Source organism: Ornithodoros turicata, chromosome 3, assembly GCF_037126465.1.
Source record: "Ornithodoros turicata isolate Travis chromosome 3, ASM3712646v1, whole genome shotgun sequence".
Classification (NCBI taxonomy): Eukaryota; Metazoa; Arthropoda; class Arachnida; order Ixodida; family Argasidae; genus Ornithodoros; species Ornithodoros turicata.
In genome coordinates, this window is record NC_088203.1 from 49,846,274 (window position 1) to 49,863,428 (window position 17,155).

Sequence of the window (17,155 nt, forward strand, 5' to 3'; positions counted from 1 at the left end):
TCTCTCTACTCCGTGATTTGACCAGAAAATCGCGCCATTAAAAAAACAAAAAAAGCGATTCCTTTCAAATCATTCATTTCTCTCGAAGCAAGCAACGAAGTAATGTGCAAAAATACTCCAAAAGCCGGGAGACGACATAACTAGACAAAAAAGTAGAGAACTCCGACTTAACATAACAAAATAACAAGGTTTACTCAGACGTTTCGTCTGTCATGCGACGGACATCATCAGTGCCAAACTGAATGAGAGATTACACAACCGGTCGCTATTTAAGGAGGTGGAAGTATTGTTCGGGAAGGGGGCCACGGTTTTTGTTACAATCCGAGGGATCACCGCGTATGTGCCAAGACTCTAGAACCCTCCTCGGTCCCCTTCTTTGTTCTCGAGCCGAGGTCACTGCGTTGTTCAAACAGTGTCCCGCATCCCAACAATGTTCTGTAAGCTCCGTCTTAAACCGTGGGGCGTGCGTCGCGTTCTTTATGTCCCGCTTACGTTATTTGAAACGAGTGTTCCGTTTCCTGCCTGTCTAGCCAACGTAACACGTGTCCGATAAAAGAGATAGGGCGCAGACTAACTGGTGCATGATGATGGAACGAATAACCGAGAGACACGGGACACGCAGACAAGCTCAAGAGTTCTCCGAACTTCTCCTTCTTCTTCTGAGAACTCTTGTGCTTGTCTTCGTGTCCCGTGTCTCTCGGTTATTCGTTCCATCATCGTAGCACGTGTCACAGTCTTGCCATTGTCGTTTGTGGACTACTCAAGACTGGTCTTCCGGGGGGACGGGGTCCTTTGGTTTCGATATGAGACTTCGGAGTCATGCGGTTTGAATGTAGTCCAACGGAAGCAAAGCCCGGTGGATACATTCAGCAACGCCTTTGACGTAGGGGATGACAACGCGTGTCTGACGGGTGCGGCTCCCGTCCTGCGGTCCAGATGCTTGCATGTGTTTGCGAGTGGCCTCAATAAACCTGCGTCGGTAGCCACGTTTGTCCAAGTTATCGGCGATCGTCGCGTCCTCAGAAGCCCGTAACTCGGTGCTGGATGATAAATAATGCCTCCCGAGCTACATCGGCGCGCACACACATCCAAGAAAGGAAGCTTGCCATTTTGTTCCATCTCGTAAGTGAAATTGGTCGATGGCTCAATGCTGTTTAGAACCGAGTGGAACTCGTTAACATGGTCAGTGTTGAGAATCACGAACGTGTCGTCGACCTAGCGGCGATAGAACTTGACCGCACATGACGGAAAGTAACGAGCTGACGTATTACCCGTGCGCTCACCTGTAATCTGCATTTCGTTTTCCAAGTATCACCTGATCCAACATGCCATCCGACCCACAAAGGTCTATCAGAGTAACAGTTTCTAGCTTAGGCTAATCTTACACAGTGGCGATTCTACCTAACAAACTGCGTAGTTTCTCTTTATTCCTTAGACGAAGAATATGAACGGTGACCATGTAGAGAGTAACAAGGAAGGTCCACGTACATGCGGATGCCTTTGCTCATAAGCGCGTTGTAGGCTGGAAATAAACAGAGACAACACTTCCCTGATATAAAGAATATGGATGGGGACCGTGCACCATGGGCAACGGGTAACAAGATGTCCAGGTACATACTGTTGCCTCTTCACATAAACAAGTTGCGATCTTGAAATACGAAATGTGTATCAACAGATTAAACGCGTATCACACCACACCCGTTCAACGGCATCAGTAAACATAGCAGGAAGCAAACGCATACTGGAGCACAGCAACACCACTCCAAAGAACACACCAAAAACTAAAGGTGAACAAAGCATTAAAACGCAAGTAAACTGGTGTAACATTGTTGATGGTGTCGTTTCCCCGAGATTTTGCAATATAGATTCGTCGTACGGACGTTTGTGTGTGTTTTCTCTTTCGTGGCTGCAACGATAACGTTCATATAGGATTCCCGACGCAGTTAGGCGGTTAAATTCGTCGGAGACTTAACCAGTCCCTCTATGCCCCTCTTAATATTATTCATGATGCAGCCCGAACCCCAAAAATGCGGGTCTTCTCGACGGCGCACCGTCTATGAACCTCCTGTTTTTATCAACCCCTTATTTCGTCGGATACGTAGCAGGCATACACTCTAGGTGTGGTGCTGTCTGGCTACCTCTTATTCAGAGGTTAAAAAAATGCCATATCTTAATCCCAGATTTAGAGAGCAGCACAAACCCACTAAGATCAAGAGGCACAGATCACCCCCTTTTGGAGGTCTTCCAGAACAGCCCCAAGATATTGGAAAGTAGAGCCACCTTCAGATCTTTTCCCAAAGAGTCATCTATCGCCTCCTCGACCGCTCCATCCATCCCAGTCTTCTGACGATATTTGGCTCTCCGCGCCGTCATCCGGGAAGCGCGTGCGAAGTGTCCCTTTCTGTTTGTGTCTTGACATTTGTTTGCACAATTTTCTCGCGTCTAACGTCTTTGTCGTGCTGGCGCCATGCGATGTTGTTGTGCACTTCAGAGCAATACCCAGTTCGTAAAGGGATTTGCTTCGTTTGCGATTCCGCAAGGAAGACGTGACTCCATCCCAAGAAAGAAATGGCTCCCATACCACGTTGTACATAGCGGCGCTACTAGTAGTGCCACTACTGTACTTTCTACTTTTTTGAGTAGCGGAGTAGCGGTCGCGCTACATTTTAAATTGGTACCGGAAAAAGTATTTCCGCTATAAATACGGGTAGCGGCGGCTTCCTTCTCCGTTACTGCTAGCACTAATTTTCATAATCTGGAAGACGTGTAGAACACACAGAGAAAAAGTGGAGATAACGATGAAGCAGAATTCTTTCTAGTCATTCCCATGCCCAAGAATTAGGGACACAACGTAGAAGCAGGCTTCACCTAAAATGGCTCCCATAGAGCCTGTGTATTCTGGAACGAAAAGCGCGTGCTACATATTCTGCTGGCAGCGCTTTGCATTCATTCTCTAATAGCATCTTGCCTCTCCCAGGACAAAACTTTTTAGCAATTTTTTGGGCATGAATAGTGGCATCTTCAAGGTTCCATTCGGGTTCCAAATTTTGAATCTGTAAAGAGGCCTTCCATCGCCACACGAACGCGTTGCGGCGAAGCCTACGTTCAAGGCCACGCGCAACCACAGGTTTGGGAAATGGCTCGCCGCAGAAGAGACTAAAACAGATAAAGAAGACAAATAAGAAGTATCAATACGAGGAGCAAAGATTTGTGTGTTACCTCACGTGGTAAGGGTATAGGATATAAACAACTAAAAACTTGACAGCAGTTAGGAGAACTAACATCGTTGAGGTTGTAATAAAGAGCGAACGTGTACACATTATGGCTGTTACGAAGTCTGTTGGTATCATCTGCTAAACTGTGAGAAATCAAACAAAACATAAAATAGGTTCATAATTATAGACACCAATGTGTCGGTCATAGAGAATGTCAATGACTCCAAGGGATTCAATGTTGTCATTCGGTCAATCTCTTATCCTTGAAAATTAGTGAAGCTAATTAAGTGTACCATTTTAGTTAGCCATCGAACACTGATGAGACCGGCTAGGAAAGATATCCGAGAGGCCAGGTATGTTAGGCGCCCGAACGGCACGTCCGGGGCTCTCATAAATTTTTAATAACAACTGTGGCACCTAACAGAGGACAACCTGTATATCCTGATGTGTTTCCATACTGACTCCCGGAAGAATTCGAGGCTCGTTCGAGTAGACCGAATGTACAATCGCATTTATGAAATTGCGCACACACAAAAAAAGGAAACTAAAAAATGACATGGTTGCAAAATTTGAGACCATACACAAATAAAAGATTTCACTAAAATTGACTAACGAACCAACATTCAGTTTGATTGTAGAAACAAGGTATTTTGAGGCACGACAGGTCTATAAGTGGAGTGAATGTTGTCGTGCATATGTCGCGATGACGTAGATGGTGTCGTCTAGACGAAAAAAATGCGGAAGGCTGAAGGCTCGGCAGTGCAGAGAACCTACGGATACGCATGTAAGATGAGGGAAGTAGGACAACCATGAACACACGCGCATGACGCCGAACTATTGGGGACGAGCGCGAACGGTGGCGCCCCTCCCGCGGCGGCGGAGCGAACTGCGTAGTGTGGATGCAACGCCGTTCGCCAGCTTGCCAACGCACGTTTAGTTGAGTTTGATAATGGTGTTCAGCGGAGTGACAGCCGCATGAATGTTGCCTGTCCTGAAGCGTGGCTAGACAGAGTCAAATAAACATTAAATTTGTAATGAGTATGTTCCTGTTTAAATTCATGCGCGCTAGAAAGGTGCGCGCGTGATGAAGTGCTGTTACGGATGGACTTTGCCTTCTAGTTTCCCTATCAATGCCCACACCAGCTTACAGATGCGGATATTTTTGTGTGTAAAAACAGCCTTCTTATCGGCCTTGAGCGCCGTGTCACAAGTATTTGTTTGTTGTGCTTGGTTACCGTCAGTGTATAATGTTTGATTACAATTACTGTAGTGCAGAATTACTCAGACCAATCCGGTTGCTCATGGGCACCGTACAGTTTGAACTGAATTGAAAGATAAAAAGCGGGGTGTCATAGAATGAGTGCAACGTGTAACAATACATTTGAGAATCGTGGACATTAGCAGCTAGTACAGAGTTATTCAATACAGATAAACTTTCGAATGGTAATAATAGGTGTTAACAGTTTCATCCTTTTTAATTTAAACAAATAACGACAGGTCTGCAATTGTGTGAGGTGCAAGCTTAATCACCCCCTTTTGCACTACAGTGACAGTCCTCAAGGAGCTGCATATTGCATACATTGAACGCTGTCGTGAGTGATCATATGTGCTGCTATCTTGTGTGTGCGTAGTAGTTTCGTTCTGGACGCCAGCAGGAACTTGTATGTATTCGTGTTTGTTTGTTTCATTAATATTATTACTGTTATATTGTACAGTGTGATGTCCAAGTCCATGAACTGCTCTACAGTGGAAACCATATGGCAGTATAACACCCTTATTCCTACATAACTAGCTGGAGATATGTGACTGATGTGATACAAGTTTCCTTCCGTAGTACAACTAAGACAGAGACCTAATCAGACCTATTCAGAGACCTAATCTGTATCCTGCGACAACGGCAAAGCACTACGAAGATCGATAGCACAATATACGAAATCGCCCAAGAACATATCTAACAGTACAGCGCAATGACGATTTTCTCAGGCCGGCTTTTTGATGGAGGCTTGTCGAGCATTCGTGGGTAGATTTCTTGACGGCACAATATTTCGTTCCTGAAAACAACGTTTCGGATCTGGACGGGAAACCAAGAGCACCATATTGTTGCAGTTTTCTGTCCACCAAGTCGTACCTTACCCTTTTGTTTCATTCCGACGTACGTTTCGGCGAAATGAGCCGAACATGCCTCATAGTGCACCAATTTTTCTGGCGCTTGCTTTCCGTTTCGCAGCTTGATTATCAAGATAATCATAATATTATAAACTTTTCATGTTTCGGCTAGTTCTGGAAGTTCATTCCAGGTGTAGCTGATGACGATTTGCAATTAAAAACAGCGCAATGACGGATAAGCACGACCAAACGCGGTCACTACCGCAGACACGCATCCCGTTGTTTCCACACTACCGGCGGATCACGTGACTTTTAGAGCGTCCCCTGTAGGTCGCGCTCGTCGCCAATAAAACCGATCTATATATTCCGAAACTCCGAGTGGATGAACACACCGTTTGTATAGACTGCCGGTTTCGTTTCATGTTTCTCGCTCTCTCCTTTTTCCTTTTTTTTTTTGGGGGGGGGGGCTTATTAATACCTGAAGACAACTTATGATACAGCTATAGGATGTCAGGGTGCTCGCTAACGCAGGAGCCTCTCTAGCGAGGCAAGCGCAATTGTAAAAGGCGGTCACGTGGCCGGTTTGTATTACAACGCATTACTCTGCTCTCTTTTGACCACAATAATGCTCGTTGCCTTGTCAATGTCATCTGCATTTTTTAGACACTGTAGGTATGTCGTTCACCTCGAAACTACAAAAACAGTTTAGAAATCACGACATTCTGCTGTTTTTGTTTGATTTGCGATTATCTGGCGACTTTCTGTTGTCCTCATCTCTCAAAATCTCTCAAAATAAGCACAATTTCAGACAACGAAAAAAAATAGAAAAGTAAAGGAAACATATCGTTCTGCTTTCCTGTCTTTTATTTTCCATACTTAATACAGCTAAAGTCGTAGTGGCTCAAATCTATCCCTACTGCAGCCTAATGCCGCATGCTTTTCGAAACCCGTACTCCTGGCTTTTCTTTTCGTCAGTGGAGAGGGTTCTAGCAGGTGTGCTGTCTTATCAGCGTAGTTCTTTTGAAGATTTACAATCTTGATCTAGACGTACATGCTCGCGCTTTCAGCAGCCTGCTCGGCACTGTGTTGTTCGCTATCGCGTCTTTTTTCATTCGATCATTGTTTCTGTAGGTGTGAAGAAAAGTTTATTGACCGGTTGATAAGCAACTGCGTGCAGCAAGTAAGTCAGTTGTGTAGCATCGATTGCTAATACGTATGAGTTGAATAAATACGAATGAAGCACGATGAACATTTGATTTACCCATAAGAGTTAGTGACGTCTTCATGTTGGGAAAAACTTCGCATGGCTGCACATGCGATCACAATGTCCTTTTAACGCTGAAGCCAAAATAATCGGCTGTGCAGTGCAGAGAACCTACGGATACGCATGTAACATGAGGGCATGTAACATAACTTATAGACTTATCGTGCCTCAGAATACCTTATTTCTATAAGCAAACTGAATGTTGGTTCGTTAGGCACACTTTAGCCCGCCAATTTTAGTCAAATCTTTTATTTGTGTGTAAAGTTTTTTTTTGGCTATTTCATAAACACGATTGTACATTCGGTCTACTCGAACGAGCTTCGAATTCTTCCGGGAGCCAGTATGGAAACACATCAGGATATACAGGTTGTCCTTTGTTAGGTGCCACAGTTGTTATTAAAAATTTATGAGAGCCCCGGACGTGCCGTTTGGGCGCATAACATACCTGGCCTCTCGGATATCTTCCCTAGCCGGTAGCATCAGTGTTCGATGGCTAACTGAAATGGCATACTTAATTAGCTTCACTAATTTTCAAAGATAAGAGATTGACCGAATGACAGCATCGAATCCCTTGGAGTCATTGTACATTCTCTATGACCGACGCATTGGTGTCTATAATTATTAACCTATCCTCGATAAACTTGGTTTGACAACCCTAGCACATCGTAGAACCTCATATATCACATTTTCCAATGCAAAGTAGTACATGTCTCGACTTAAGCTGTCGTTGGTCTATTTTCTGCCTGTCATTTTACGCCGGGTCAAAGTTTTCGGTAAGTACGAAAACCATAGTATGCTTAAAATGATCGGTTCGGGTGCATCGCTCGCGTTACACGCATAATTATAGTGCTGAAACAGACAACTGGGTTCGGAAAATGGCTGAAGAAGAAATTTTTGGGGAACTTCAACTTTTAGTGCCCTCAAACGCCCCGGCTATCGGCGCTTTTTCTTGCGACTTTGCGTATTTTTTAATATACTTTACGTAACAGCTGAACTTCTTGAACACTTTGTGGCCGTTCACGAGGGCCCATTCTACAATCCTGCTGGTTTTCAAAGCCGTCAATGCAGTAGTTTTTGCCATAGTACACCTTAAACCTGGCTATTTTCGCAAAGTTTGACGTTTTTACGACCAATTTTGAAAAGGAAACGGTTGTCATAGAACACTCATTTGGTATACATTAGGTAAAGAAAACCATCAGCAAAAACATATCAAAAAGTAAAGAGGTATTTTGATAAGCGCGATTTTTTTCCCCGCTGAACATACTAGGCGGAGGCGCACGCGCTCTCCAGTGGAGGGGGAGCGTTGGTGAGCATCGCGGGCTCAGATACGCCGCTGTCGCACGATGCCAAAAAATAATTTTGACTTGTGGGCACCGGTCTAGTGCATGCACAGCCTACTGCCAATGTCGCGACAGGCAAGGAGCCTCCACCAGTATAGCAACGCGAGTGGATACTTTGCATTACAAACCCGACCGAAACGTATAACCGCGTGAAAGCACTTTTACTTACACCTTCCTCTTATGATTTTCATACGAGTTGTACAAAAACAAAACGTCTATAACACAAATGACTGGTTGTGCCCAGCACACTAGCACGGTGAAGTCGCTCAAGATTATGTCAAGTTGTTGATGCAGTAGAAGGCGGCTCCGCGTTTCTGGCAGGTTTTTGAACACCCGGAATACCCGATGCTGTTGGGAATGGATGTCTTCACGGTAATTTCAGTGCGGCTGACGAGTTCGAATCAGCGATACCTCCTTGTTTCAGACACGGCCCTTGCGTTGTCGTAGCGGTTCTTCAGCGCCCCTTGCTGCCGCATTACCTGTTCCACTGGCACCCAGATCGATGTAATGGCGTCGAGATTTGCCTCTGCCCAGCTGTACAAATCCACGTGTCTCAGTATGTGACCTTCTAAGTGCCTCTGAATGCTGGCTTTTGCAGCAAGCCTCTTCAGGGTCCCAGCTCCATCGCACGTCCATTTCCCACGTGAGGTCGCATAGAAGTGCCATGATACACTTATGCTGGAATCCGAGTAGTGGTAACAGAGGTTGACGAAACATTTTTTGTTTTTGTATTGCGAACCTGCGCCGTCCGTGAAGCAGTGAAGTTTATTTACATGGGGATAGTCTGCTCTTATTCTGCGTGTGTGCTCTGTCTGAAAGTTACAGACCACTGCATTATCGTGCCGTAAGCAATCTGATATCACAACGAATGTACGGTGACGCAAGTTCATGTCACTAGGGAAGCGGTTGTAAAATACCATCGAATGAATGGTGGCCTGTCCTCGATCCAAATAGAAAAATTGCGGAGTGTCCTGTACGATAAAGCTGTAGTTTTCGGCAAAATCTATTAGGATGACACCTTCTTTATGAGGGAGCGAATCAGACTCCGAAGGAACTCTGATTGTTGCTTTGCCGCGCAGTGCTGGTATTTCAGTGATTCCCATTTATGCGTCAAGTGATCGACGAAGTCGTCCCGACAGGGTCTTTTCTGCCAACCACGGAGCAATAAAGAGCATAAACGTATGTTCACGTGTCGTTGGGATTTGCATCTCCCCTAGAGCCGCCATCTCCAAAACGTTATCATCTTACCACATGTTTGCCTATTACAAGCGCAATAAACTGGCGGCACATGCAAAGCTGAGCAACGTGTAGAGCCTGTGGCATGCTGCCACCTGCACCGCAGGCTACTGTCTCCAAGGGGAAACAACTATCCATGGAGGCCCAGGAAAACAACCCTTTTCCAGTGATAAATTTTCAACTTCGAAGACTACGTATATGATGCACACAACTCTGGGACGTCATCTTGGGTTCCTTGGGCATACTGGAGTACTGAGCAGGGCCATTTATTTGCGTTGCAGACGTTTTGCTTTTTTGCAACACGTATGAAAATGATAAGAGGAAGGTATAAGTAAGAGTGCTTTCATGCGGCTATATGCTTCGGTTGGGTCTGTAACGCAAAGTATCAACTCGCGTTGCATTACTTGCGGAAGCAGTCTCCTTACCTGTCGCGACATTGGCAGGCTGTGCATGCACTACACTGGTGCCCACAAGTCCAAATTATCGTTTTTGGCATCGTGCGACAAGCAGCGGCGTATCTGAGCTCTCGCGTTGCAGCGCGCCTGGCCCGCGCTGCTCACCAACGCACTCCATCCACCGGAGAGTGCGTGCGCCTCCGCGTAGTATGTTCAGGAACAAAAATATTTTCTCGCGCTTATCAAAAAGTACCTCTTTGGTTTTTTTTATATGTTTGAGCTGAGAGTTTCCTTTACCTAATGTATACCAAATGACTGTTCTATGACGAGCGCTTCCTTTTCAAAATTGGCCGTAAAAACGTCAAACTTTGCGAAAATCGCCAGGTTTAAGGTGTACTGTGGCAAAAACTAATGCATTGACGGCTATGAAAACCAGCTGGCTTGTAGAATGGGTTGTCATGAACGGCCACAAAGGTTTCATGAATTCCAGCTGTTACGTAAAGTATATTTGAAAACTCGCAAAGTCGCAAGAAAAAGCGCCGATAGTCGGGGCGTTTTAGGGCACTAAAAGTTGAAATTTCCCAAAAATTTCTCCTTCAGCACACAAGTACAATACTTCACAAGTACAAGTACAAGTACTTCAGTACAATAATTATACGTGTAACGCGAGCGATGCACCTGCCCGATTATTTCAAGTATACTGTGATTTTCGTGCTTTCCGAGAATTTTGACCCCGTGTAAAATGACACATGCTTAGTAAAACTTTGGTAAATGTCTATTAATACCATAGGGTATCCACGATAATTTTTTGGTCGAGAAGTGCGGGGGGTCAAGGAGGACCTTTGGATCATTTGGCGTGGAATGACCCACCTAACTTTTAAGCTCACACTTGCGAAACACAAACAGTTATGTATAACATACTGTGTAATAGTGACTACGAAACGAGTTTCCGTCATACAATCAGTTGCAAAACTAATGTGAGCGTGTTGATATGAGCTGTGTTTTGCAGCTTTATTGTTCCGAGCCAGGGCCAGCGACAGGGGTAGGCGAGTAAGGCGACCGCCTAAGGCCCCGCGCTTGCATAGACCTCGCGCACAAAGGCCTCAACCAGGGATTACTTTTTTTAAAATATCATTTTAAAATGTTATGTGCCATTACGTCACCTGGTGAGAAAAAGTCCCACTTTTAAGAAAAATCCGCCAACCTGCAAGCTATACCGTGGATTTTGCACCCTTCTGTCCTGCTGCCAGTTCCCGTACTGCTAAAATCCCCCACTGCGAAAATCTTATTTCTTAACTTTTCATTAGTGCTGGTGTGAAACAGGCCCCGCAATGTGCCTTTGCCGCAGGCTCCGCACACCCCTAGCACCGGCCCTATTCCGAGCAGATAAACAAATCACCGTGTCCTTCGGAACAGGAATACGAAAATATAGGGAAAGCAATGAGATGTCGCTATAGTCATTCATTGCACTCGAAATGTACCGCTGACTTTGCTTTAATGTGTTGTGCCTCTGGTAAAGCATTTCTGGCGAGATAGGATTACCTAAACTTACACACGTTGCCGAACGCGGTCTGATTACTTTCTCATATTACATATGTTACACTGTGGGTGTATGAGCCACACCAAAGCAATTGATTGTCGAGATTGTTGGGCATGTTCAGGGCAAAGGTATATGATCTTTTCGACACTCTAAATGTTTCATTACGGAGGTGATCTCACATGGGTAGACTCTTACCAAGGAACTCTTACACAGCAGTACACTTATACATTACTGGTCGTGCCGAGGATGATAGTAAAGGCGCGATAAGGCGGCTTTAAAACTGTGGAATGCAGTCGGTAGAGCCTTGGGAAAGAAAGCCGAAACACGATATCGAAGTATGCTAGAAGGTCCGGTTTCCAGCTGTGGCATCAGGGTAGCTTCGTGCGTTGCGTGTACTGGTCGAAACCACTAAGGAGATAGCGGTATAGCAAGATAACGGGGGAAGGGGACATAACACAAGGAGGCAAGCGAGCTGGTGTGAAGATGTAGAAGGCAACATTTCCTTGAACTTGAGGAGGGACGACGAGGACGGAAAACAGCAACAACACAAGATGAGGCTCAGACCAGCAATAACAAGTTTATTGAACCAAAACACTAGGCGGGAAGAAGTAGGTCACAAAGCGAAGGGGCCAATGTCACAGAATACTGACTAATACACCGGGAAGTGCGGGCGATAGTGGAAGCTTCCAAAAGAAGGCGAGACGCCTCATCTTTGATAAAATGTACAATTCTTAAGGAGCACAATGTACTGAACGTAGGGTGCAATTGGAGTGGGCGGGCAGGTGGGAGGCCTTGAACAAACCCGTGAAACTAAAGAACATTGATAAGACACATACCGTCGACCCCCATTGCATTCGACTTTCAGTACATTGTGCTTTTGCATGGCAACTGGCAGCGGACAAAACAGGTTTAGGATCCAGTCTCCCATATTGCCTACAAAACCCCCTGGAGGAACTAAGGGTAAGATCTAAAAAACGCAAAGAACCATTAGTCGGCGTCTCAGTAGTGAAGGTTAACTCCGAGTAGTCTTTTTGTAATAGAGGACAAAGGGTAGCAAAGGAGGTTGCGTCCGCAACTAAAATAATAATATCATCAACATACCGCCTTATTAGGCATGGCTGCGGTTGAAGCGCGACCCAAGAAGAGGCATCCAAAGCAGTGAGATAAATTTCACGCAGCTTTGGTGCGATAGACGACACAATACACACACCCTTAGACTGGATGTAATTGGTTTCATTCACGCAGACAACTGTGGAAGACACGTACAAGGAAACCAACCCAAGGAAGGAAGAAATAGGAATTCCAGCTTTCGTTTGAAAGGCTATGAGGTTGTGTTCCAACACTGATTTTAGCCGGGAAAAAAGAATAACGCTGTCCAAAGAAAAATATAAATCCTTTACGTTTAACGACATCAGTGACAACTTTGCTCCATGAAACTCAAAAAGTTCCTGAAGTATCTGAATTTCTTATAGAAAGTGAGTTCGGAAGAAAAATGCACTTCAGGGAGTTTTGGATATAGGATGAAACCACTTTTTGCCAAGTAGCATTTCGATTAACCACAACCCTCAACGGACGAGAAGGTTTATGATCCTTCACTAAGAACTTAACTGAGAACGTGTCCCACTTAGTACGCGAGATGACATTAATAGTCGATTGGCGAAAATGGTGTTTACATAAAAATCTGATTACCTATGCATTTGTTCAGTTTCAAATTCCTAGTAAAAGGTTTTAAAACCGATGCAATGGCGTCCAAGGCTTTTTCATTGAATGATGAAGATTGAAGCAGATAAAAACGGGAAGACTTGCCCGTCTCAAGGAGCACGGCGTCATTGACAACCAAATCTTTCTGAATAGCAAAGCGCCAACTGGCACCCGGGAGCAACGGTAAGGAGGAGAAGTGAAAGGCAGATCTTACCCTTCTTTCCTCCGGGGTTTTTTGTTGGCAATATGGGACACTGGATCCTAAACCTGTTTTGTCCCCTGGCATTTGCCATGCAATAGCTGTAAAGAATGCTGTTGTTAAGTCCCTCCTCTCGGTTGCGATCCGGAAGGCATGTCAGCACACGGTTGCTGAGTCTTTAGACAAGCAACTTCAGAGATTAGGATCTGCAGGTTACAAACTTGACACGCTGCTTAAGCACTTTTTTCCTTACTTGTTTCTCAGCCTCCTACTACTGCAAGTACTGTGCGAAACAAGTTAGTTGTACTCCCCTTTATCCACAACATTTCCCATACACTAGGTAGTAGTAGTGACTGGACACAGACTGTCCGCAACGCTACAAGGCTTCTGGACACGTTTAATTAGCAATTAGAGCTAATTGGGACCCCCCCCACATTAATCAGCATCATCCAATGAGTCATCACACTAATTGGGGAGCATCTAACACGTGTCCAGACCACCGTGTGCGTTGCCGACAATCTGTGTCCATAAAAATAAAAAATAGGTAGAAAATAAAATAAAAAGATAGAAATAGAGTGGAGAGAAACAATTTATTCGAAAATCAACGATGCCGCGGCGAAGAAGCCGCTCCGCAACACCAGAGTGACCAGCGCCCGCCATGTTGGTAGTTGGCAACAGGCAGTTGCAGAGATCGACGACAGGTGGCCAAGTAGTTGCAAGGCATCACACCAGATGGCGCCACCATCATAGCTCTATGCGAGAAAGAGAACAGCAAGATACTTGCGGCAGGTAAAAATGGCAGCACTGCTAACCAAGTCCAGGCGTGCGAGAGAAAAGGTTTAACACACAGTACACACACAGAAAACAGTACACATTGGGGAAAAGGCAATCGACTAGGCCTAACCACAGCGTCACAACAGTATGCAGCTAACACAAGGCGGGAACCGCTAAACGTGCGTCAACACAGAGAAAAGGCTTGCTCTCCGCTAAACAAGCGAGAAAAGGCTTAACACGAGCGTGGTCAAACATCGACAAATCACTCGTTCGTCACCGCTAAACACGGGGGCGGCACGGCGAACATGCGAGAAAATGAGCGCTGCAAATCACTCACCTCTTCCTCCACGGTGACTGCTCATCAGCCAGGCAGAAACTGGGCGGGCGCGGACACTGTGCAGCAACCGAGCACACGTCTGCTTTCCGCGACAGCCAGTCAGAAACTGAGCGAGCGCGGGGGCTGCGGAGCAACCGAGCACACGTCTGCTCTCCGCGACAGCCAGCGAGCAACTGACTGAGGCGTCGCGCTGCGGCAGCTACGCATACGCGTGCTCCTAGCGCACTCTGCTCCACCCGACCACGCATGTGCGCGCTCTCCTAGCGCCCTCTGCGTGCTCCTACCGCCACCTGCGGCGACCACCTGGGAGAGGCTAAGACAGAAGAGCATTCCTGCGCCCTCTTCTTGCATTGTTCATTGGTCGTGACGTCATCCCATTGTCTCAGGGCTACCCTGATTTTTTTTCACACGGTCGACACAACTGGACAAGGTCAACCTGCAGTGAAGCCATGGCATGACGTCATCATGCACCTGCGTGGATGAAGGACGCGTGCGCTCTAGACAGGGGACCTATTATTTATTGAATCACTATCCCAAGATTATTTCCTTTTTTCTTCTATAACGATTGAATAGGAAACTGTTGCAGAAGAGCACCATGCATGAAAGCTGCCCGTAGGAACTCCAAAGTCTTACTAAATGAGACTTGCAAAAGAACAAAATATCCTAACACGTAACTCCATCAACGGCTAATAAGAGGACTAGGCACTCAACAAATCAACACAGAGTATGGGTAACAAGGAGCGCAGAACGATGCGTCTACTCCATCCGACAGCCAGGCACGGAACTGAATCGTAATGCTTTTTTCTCCTCTATAGATTCACCCATCTGTCCCTCTTGCGGTTACTTTCTGAACTAATTTAATCGCAAAATTATTAAGGATCGTTCTAGCTCTATTCACGTTCAGGGCAACACTAGCGTCATCGTCAAGACAAGAATGTTCCTTGTCAAAAAGAAAAAATACAAAGTGTCAGCAAAGGAAAGTATGCAGGTCAGGACGTGTCAGGAGCGCTGTTAAACGAGGAAAAATCACACGACTGCCGGGCAACAGAGGAAAGCAAACACAGAAAAACACTTGAACAGAGTGAAAAAGACACTCACCACCATGTTTCACGTTCACCGCATTCCCTCATTGTAAATCCATTCGTCACAAAATCCACCACAATCGTCGCACACCATACACCAGTGACGAAACCATTCATCCGTACCCCGTCAGAGGTAAACTGAATTCCACCGAGGCTACGCTTTTCCACTAACGGCCAACACAATTGCTAGGAACAGCATTAACGCATCCACACACGCAGTCCAAGAGAATAGGGAATCCTAGCGCCCTCTGCAGGCCTTGTTCATTGGTCGTGACGTCAGCCTATTGTCTCAGGGCTACACTGTTTTTTTTCCACTAATGTCCAACCCATCTCCTCTGGACAAGGTCCACCTGAAAAAATAGAGTCGCGGTATGACGTCATCATGCACCTGCGTGGCTCAAGGACGCGTACGCTCTAGACGGGGGACCTGCTATTTATTTAATCACTGTCCCAAGATTATATCCTTGTAGCAGACGACACAGATGGCATGCGCCGTGCGCAGGCCCTCTTCAATTTTTCTGGCGCCAGACGACGTGGGCGGGCGAAGACGGGGGCGCCGGAGGTGTGGATGTGGTGGACTACGTCATGGGCCACGGTGATCGGTGCCTTATCCTCTCCCTTCGCTGCACTGCTGAAGGATTTTCCTTCATTAACTCAAGCGCCGGATTGGTCGAAGCCCGTGGCCCATGACGTAGTCCACCACATCCACACCTCCGGCGCCCCCGTCTTCGCCCGCCCACGTCGTCTGGCGCCAGAAAAATTGAAGATCGCACGTGCCGAATTCGACCATATGCTTGCACTGGGTGTCGCTCGTCCGTCTTCAAGCAGTTGGTCTTCGGCACTGCATATGGTGCCTAAGAAAACCGGCGACTGGCGCCCTTGCGGCGATTACCGTGCTTTGAATTTAGTCACCATTCCCGACCGCTACCCTCTGCCTCGCCTTCAGGACTTTACCGTGAACTTGCAAGGCGCCACCATCTTTAGCAAGATTGATCTCATGAAGGCGTACCATCAAATTCAGGTAGCCCCCGACGACGTCAAGAAAACCGCCATCACCACCCCGTTTGGACTGTTTGAGTTCCCGCGCATGCCTTTTGGCCTGCGCAAAGCGGCTCAAACACTCCAGCGGTTCATCGACTGCGTCGTGCGCGGTCTGCCGTTCGTCTTCGCCTATATTGATGATCTGCTAGTCGCCAGCGCCACCCCTCAAGAGCATGAACATCACCTCCGTGTCCTGTTCGAACGTCTCGAAGCCCACGGAATAGTTGTCAACTCTCAGAAGTGCGAGTTCGGGGTGCAAACGGTCGAGTTCCTTGGCCACAAAGTAACACCCGAAGGCATCTATCCGCTACCAGAAAAGGTCCAGGCAATTACGACGTTCCCGCAGCCTCACTCACTCCATCAGCTGCGGCGGTGTTTGGGCCTCGTTAACTTCTACAGGCGTTTTATCCCGCGCTGCGCCGAGACCCTTCGTCCACTCGAACAACTCCTTAAGTGCACGAAGTCACCGTCCAGCTCACTTCCTTGGACACCTGAAGTCGACGCAGCCATTCAGCGAATCAAGACCGCCCTCGCACAGTGCACTATGCTGCACCACCCCAAGCATGACGCCCCCACAGTCCTCATGGTTGACGCATCGGGGACCGCTGTAGGCGCTGTTCTCCAGCAGAGGATCAGTGACGCTTGGCAGCCTATCGCATTTTTCTCCAAAGGCCTGAAGCCCCCCGAAACCAAATACAGCACCTTCGGACGGGAACTTCTCGCGGCGTACTTGGCCGTTCGCCACTTTCGCCATTTTTTGGAAGGTCGCGCATTTACCATCCTGACGGACCAAAAGCCCCTCACGCACGCCTTCCAGTCGGCCAGCAGTCGGTATTCTCAGAGAGATTCGCCACCTAGCATTCTTGGCTGAATTTTCGACCAACATCCAGTACGTTAGGGGGTCCCTCAACGGTCCTGCCGACGC

The 17,155-nt window shown here is 46.7% G+C and overlaps 1 protein-coding gene across 1 annotated transcript in view; it reads left to right on the top strand.

Annotated features, from left to right (window-relative positions):
• Positions 1-17,155, top strand: part of LOC135388463 (phospholipid-transporting ATPase ABCA1-like) — a 391,000-nt gene that overhangs the window by 136,440 nt on the left and 237,405 nt on the right. The window lies entirely within an intron of this gene.